Here is a 6,616-nt window from a genome sequence, read left to right as displayed (position 1 = left end):
TCAAGCGTGTTGGTGGCAGTTAAGTGTGTTGGTGAAGACCCTGAGAAAACAAACCCAAAGCTTCGAATGATTTTATCAATTTCATAGACATGAACGTGAACGGTCACACGTGCTGATAAATAACAGCAATAAACAGTGTTTTTATGTTTGTATGAGAAACGCTGAGGAGTTTATGAAGCAGGAGTGTGTTGTTGTGTCTAGTGGAACCTGAGTCCTTGCCACCACCTCTGTCACCGCTGGTCGCTGATAACACAAACTGACCAATGTTTGTTTCTTCTGTTTATCCCTCACTTATCCACGCCAACGTCAACCACACCAAGAAAACACACCCACACTTCTTTTCTTTTGCTCCTGATCCTGCTTCACCTGTCCGTAGTGCCAATCCTCCCTTGCTATTCCAGTGGCGTTTATGGAAATTGATGATTAATGATGAAGACAGTTTGTCAATCCAGTGAGAGGAAACAAACATCACAGCAGGATTCTGTGGCTGCCTTAACAAAGCAGCCAACGTGGGACATCCAGCTTTAGTGGAAAAGAAAACTGTGTTGATGATAAAAAATACAGAGCTTCAACTGGAACATGTTTGAAGGTTCCTAAGAGGAAGTAAGAAAATGTCCATGTCTCCTGTTGTTGTGATTACGCATCAAACTCAGCTGATGTCACATGAGCTGAAACGGGGGAATGGCGGGCATCAGTGCACCCACACAAGAACCGCAATTTTCCTAAGCATTTTCCGTGGTGAGGTCGTAGTTGTGTTGGTTCTCAGCTGCTTCATCACTTCTGACAGACTGATAGTGTCGCGGAACATCTGTATAATGTCTATAGATGTTTCTCTAAACATCCCCGGAACATTCAGAACATCAACTAAATAACATCCAGTCACCTTTAAAGCTGGTGGACCACTTGGAAACATTCTGGCAAGGTTCTGTAAAAACATAAAGTTTCTTTTGTAATGATCCTCTGAACATTCCTGAAGACTTGTGGCACTCCTGGTACTCCACCGAGCCTTTAAAGAACAAGGTGACGTCCCTCTCAGAACATTCTGTAATGTCATGTAATATTTGTATCAGAGAAACTTTTTCCTCATGACTTTTGGAGAACCGTAAGAGAACATTCTGACTTTGTAATATTGTAGTTCCAAAGTGGTACATTCTTGGAATGTCATCGAGAGAACATGTAACAGCTTACAAACTAAAAGAGGATGTCTAAGAACATTCCCCAATGTTCTCTAAAAGTTTATGGGACCACAATGTTCCCTCCCATGTAGGAACTCCAGCTGTAAAACAAGTGAAGCCTTGTGAGAACATTGGTCACATGACCTGTGAGATTTGGTGCAGATATTTGTCCCCACAGGTTGAGTGGCGGTCAGTAGGTGGAACATTGCTGGCTTGATTCCCGGTTCCCTCACAGAAGGGTCTAAGTGCCCTTGAACAAGATGTGGAACCCCTAAGCGGTCCTGAAGAGCTGGACCACCCTCGGCGTGGAACCTGGTCCCACATGAAAGCATTTGATGGAATCGCCATCAGTGACACGCCAACATGACCATATTTGTGGATTTGATGGATAAACGCCATGACACTCAACTGTCCAGCTGCCTTTGAAGCACCAACAGTTCATGGTGAGAACACAGGAGGTCATGATGTCTCTCACACACACACACACACACTCACACACACACACACACACACACCTGGACTGACAGCTGAGTTGGCTGCAGTCACTTTCCTTAGTGAGTCAGGCAGATCAAACACACGCCACTCAACACGTGTGTTCTTTGATGACTCCTCATACATGATGCACACAACTGCATGGAAAGTGCTGACATCACTTCCTGTCTGACCACTGATTGTGTGTGTGAGAGTGTGAGCAGCACTATCATGTCCATGTTTCTCACGTTAGTAACTGGTGACCAGTTGAGATGACCACACACTCACTGTTGAGTTTAGGATTTAATTGTTATCATCAAGTGGTTTTACTGGGCGCCGTTATTCTAGTGGGTCTGCTGTGTGTGTGTGTTTCTATTTGAGTTTGATAACTTGCCTCTTAGTTGAACTTCAGCTCAGGGGGAGGGACTTAGCTGGGAGGGGTAATTATGTCACTGAGGGTGCTCTCACTCACACACACACACACACACACACACACACACACACACACACACTGGTCCCTGGTGAAGGAGTCCTGCTACTGCACTGGACACTCGTCTCTCTTCACTCTCTAATCAGCAGGTGGCGCCGATGTGGGCGTAGAGGGACTGAATTTTGTGTGGAGGAATGAATGTTCGCCACCGTTGACAGCCAGGGACACATCAGCACACACGTGGAAATCTTCAGTTTCATTCAGATTTAGGATGAGAGAGAGAAACAGGGAGAGAGAGAGAGAGGGAGAAAGAGAGAGACAGACAGAGAGAGAGAGACAGGGAGAAAGAGAGAGAGAGACAGACAGACAGAAAGAGAGAGAGACAGACAGAAAGAGAGAGAGAGAGAGACAGAGAGAGAGACAGGGAGAAAGAGAGAGAGACAGACAGAGAGAGAGACAGACAGAGAGAGAGACGGAGAGAGACAGGGAGAGAGAGACGGAGAGAGAGACAGGGAGAGAGAGAGATGGAGAGAGAGAGACAGACAGAGAGAGAGACAGGGAGAAAGAGAGACAGAGAGAGAGACAGGGAGAAAGAGAGAGAGACAGACAGAGAGAGAGACGGAGAGAGACAGGGAGAGAGAGACGGAGAGAGAGACAGGGAGAGAGAGAGATGGAGAGAGAGAGACAGACAGAGAGAGAGACAGGGAGAAAGAGAGACAGAGAGAGACAGACAGAAAGAGAGAGAGACAGGGAGAAAGAGAGAGAGAGACAGACAGAGAGAGACGGAGAGAGAGAGACAGACAGAGAGAGACGGAGAAAGAGAGAGACAGACAGAGAGAGATGGAGAAAGAGAGAGACAGGGAGAGAGAGATGGAGAAAGAGAGAGACAGGGAGAGAGAGACAGGGAGAGAGAGACAGGGAGAGAGAGACAGGGAGAGAGACGGAGAAAGAGAGAGACAGGGAGAGAGACAGAGAGAGAGACAGGGAGAAAGAGAGAGACAGGGAGAGTGACAGGGAGAGAGAGAGACAGACAGAGAGACGGAGAAAGAGAGAGACAGGGAGAGAGAGAGACAGGGAGAAAGAGAGAGAGACGGAGAGAGAAAGAGAGAGACGGCGAGAGAGAGAAACGGAGAGAGAGAAAGAGAGACAGAGAGAGAGAGAAACAGGGAGAGAGAGAGACAGGGAGAAGGAGAGAGAGAAAGAGAGACAAGGAGAAAGAGACAGGGAGAGACACAGGGAGACAGGGAGAGAGAGAGAGACACGGAGAGAGAGAGAGAATGAGAGAGAGAGAGAGAGACAGGGAGTCCACAATTCCATTTTACTGCACGTATGTAGAAGGTTTTGTGTGATGTGCAGGTTGTGTGTAACACATGAATATTCACTGCTCTGTGACATCATCCAAACCTTTATTGACTCACTCTCCTCTGACACTGCTGGAGGAGCCTGGGTGTTCTTATCAGCACCTTGAAGACCGTGATCAGGTCTGTCTGAGACCACAGACAAACCTGAATACACACACACACACACACACACACACACACACACACACACACACTAGTGTACCTGAAGTACTTGGTCCTGCAGACCCCCCCCCCCCATTTCACTGAGACTCCAAGATGAGAGAAAAGTTCCGCGTCCCAGAGGACCGAAGCACTCACGGTTCCTCTCGCATGGCTGCACCTGCTTCAGAAGCTAAATGGGGGGGGGGAGGGTGCCGGGGGAGAGCCACCTGCCCCCCCCCCCAACTCTTTCCCTCCATGCCTGTTGCCTCCAACGTGGACTGGAATGATTTAATTGTGATAAAGGATTAAAATGATGATGGAATCATGACATCATGATGTTAGATAAAGTATGAATTCATGATCCGTCTGGTCTGTCACCATGACGACAAGCTAGCAACTTTTAAAATGCTGGTTCTCTGAATGGAGTTCTGTTTGCAGCTCACAGAATGACATCACCGATGCGTCAGTCCACTGTACTGCAGGTCATTATGTACTGCAACTACGAGTAGTAGTTGCACTTGGAGTACTAGTACGCTCATTGGCACCACTTGAGGAATAAAGCGTTACTACAAGATGGAAGTGTACATTTACTTGTTCCATAATTAGTTACCATGGCAATGACACATATAGAACAGCTGACATTTATCCAGATATTTCGCGCTATTCACTTGTCTGCTGCACAAATAACTTGACTTTCACCAGTTCAGTTGTGTGTTTTTCACCAGAATCTCTTCACATATGTCTCGTGGTCCCATCAGCCCCTTTGAGACGGTCCCTAACATCAACTGCTTCACGTTAGTAACAAAGACCCTGGCTTCTGGAGTGCCCCATGCCACCGCCACCTCCTTGGCGTGATTGGAGGTCATGGTGTAAGAGAAGTGGAGGCGTATGTGTCCTCATGTCCTCTGTCCCCTCAGCAGCTTTCACACTGATGCATAATGCAGCAGAGCAGCTTTTTGAGGCCATACAGCTTAATTTAAACATGGCTGCCACCATAAAAAGCTGTGATGTATTATGTAGATGAAGCGAATGTTTGGGGACTTTCATGAGCTTTTATCTCGTTCTGCTGCTGCAGCTGATGGAGGCGTCGCCTTATGTGACCCAGGTGACCAGGTCTGAGACCTCAGCCAAGCATCCACCATTTCACACCACACTCAGGTGTTAGTGCTCCTCTGTAGTTAATTGGTCAGGTGACCTGATGCCTGGTCCTGCTGGTTTTTGGCTTCAGTTGCTTTGAGTTTGTGAAGTGAAACTAGATCAGCAATGGGACTCAAAATCTCCAAAGACCTCAGGAGCACCATTCCTGTGCCATGTCAGATAAGCACTGGAGTTGCTTCAAGTCACAGAGTCAACACTTGACTTCTACGTGTGTGTTATTACAATAACACATCTTTCTTGGACATTAACATACCAGCTGACATAGCCAGCCCTGTTAGCTCATTTCGGTTAGTCCAGCACAGTTAGCCCGGTACTTTTAGCCATTAGCCCAGGGCCTTTGAATCAGTGGCACCATTAGCCCAAGACTATTAGTACAGCACCACTGAATTTGTGCCACCAGTAGCCCAGTAGTATTAACCTAGCACCACTGAATTTGTGCCACCGTTAGCCCAATACTGCCCAGCACCACTGAATTTGAGCCACCGTTAGCCCAATACTGCCCAGCACCACTGAATTTGTGCCACCGTTAGCCCAATACTGCCCAGCACCACTGAATTTGTGCCACCGTTAGCCCAATACTGCCCAGCACCACTGAATTTGTGCCACCATTAGCCCAATACTGCCCAGCACCACTGAATTTGTGCCACCATTAGCCCAATACTATTAGTCCAGCACCACTGAATTTGTGCCACCGTTAGCCCAATACTATTAACCCAGCGCCATTGAATTTTTGCCACCGTTAGCCCAATACTGCCCAGCACCACTGAATTTGAGCCACCGTTAGCCCAATACTGCCCAGCACCACTGAATTTGAGCCACCGTTAGCCCAATACTGCCCAGCACCACTGAATTTGTGCCACCGTTAGCCCAATACTGCCCAGCACCACTGAATTTGTGCCACCGTTAGCCCAATACTGCCCAGCACCACTGAATTTGTGCCACCAGTAGCCCAATACTGCCCAGCACCACTGAATTTGTGCCACCATTAGCCCAATACTATTAGTCCAGCACCACTGAATTTGTGCCACCGTTAGCCCAATACTGCCCAGCACCACTGAATTTGTGCCACCATTAGCCCAATACTGCCCAGCACCACTGAATTTGTGCCACCATTAGCCCAATACTATTAGTCCAGCACCACTGAATTTGTGCCACCGTTAGCCCAATACTATTAACCCAGCGCCATTGAATTTTTGCCACCGTTAGCCCAATACTGCCCAGCACCACTGAATTTGAGCCACCGTTAGCCCAATACTGCCCAGCACCACTGAATTTGAGCCACCGTTAGCCCAATACTGCCCAGCACCACTGAATTTGTGCCACCGTTAGCCCAATACTGCCCAGCACCACTGAATTTGTGCCACCATTAGCCCAATACTGCCCAGCACCACTGAATTTGTGCCACCATTAGCCCAATACTATTAGTCCAGCACCACTGAATTTGTGCCACCGTTAGCCCAATACTATTAACCCAGCGCCATTGAATTTTTGCCACCGTTAGCCCAATCCTATTAGCCCAGCGCCATTTACTTTTTGCCACCGTTAGCCCAATATGATTTGCCCAGTGCCATTGACTTTTTGCCACCGTTAGCCCAATGCTATTATCCCAGCACCACTGAATTTGTGCCACCATGAGCCCAATCCTATTAGCCCAGCGCCATTGAATTTTTGCCACCGTTAGCCCAATGCTATTAGCCCAGCACCACTGAATTTTTGCCACCTTTAGCCTAATAGTATTAGCCCAGCACCACTGAATTTGTGCCACCATTAGCCCAATACTATTAGCCCAGCGCCATTGAATTTTTGCCACCGTTAGCCCAATGCTATTAGCCCAGCACCTTTAGTGAATGCGCTTGAACAAACCTGAGGTATCGGTTCAA

The sequence above is a fragment of the Aulostomus chinensis genome, chromosome 21 (genome assembly GCF_037954235.1).
Source record: "Aulostomus chinensis isolate RoL2024-O1b breed Wild chromosome 21, RoL_Achi_v1.0, whole genome shotgun sequence".
NCBI classification, from domain to species: domain Eukaryota; kingdom Metazoa; phylum Chordata; class Actinopteri; order Syngnathiformes; family Aulostomidae; genus Aulostomus; species Aulostomus chinensis.
This window is presented reverse-complemented; position numbering follows the sequence as displayed.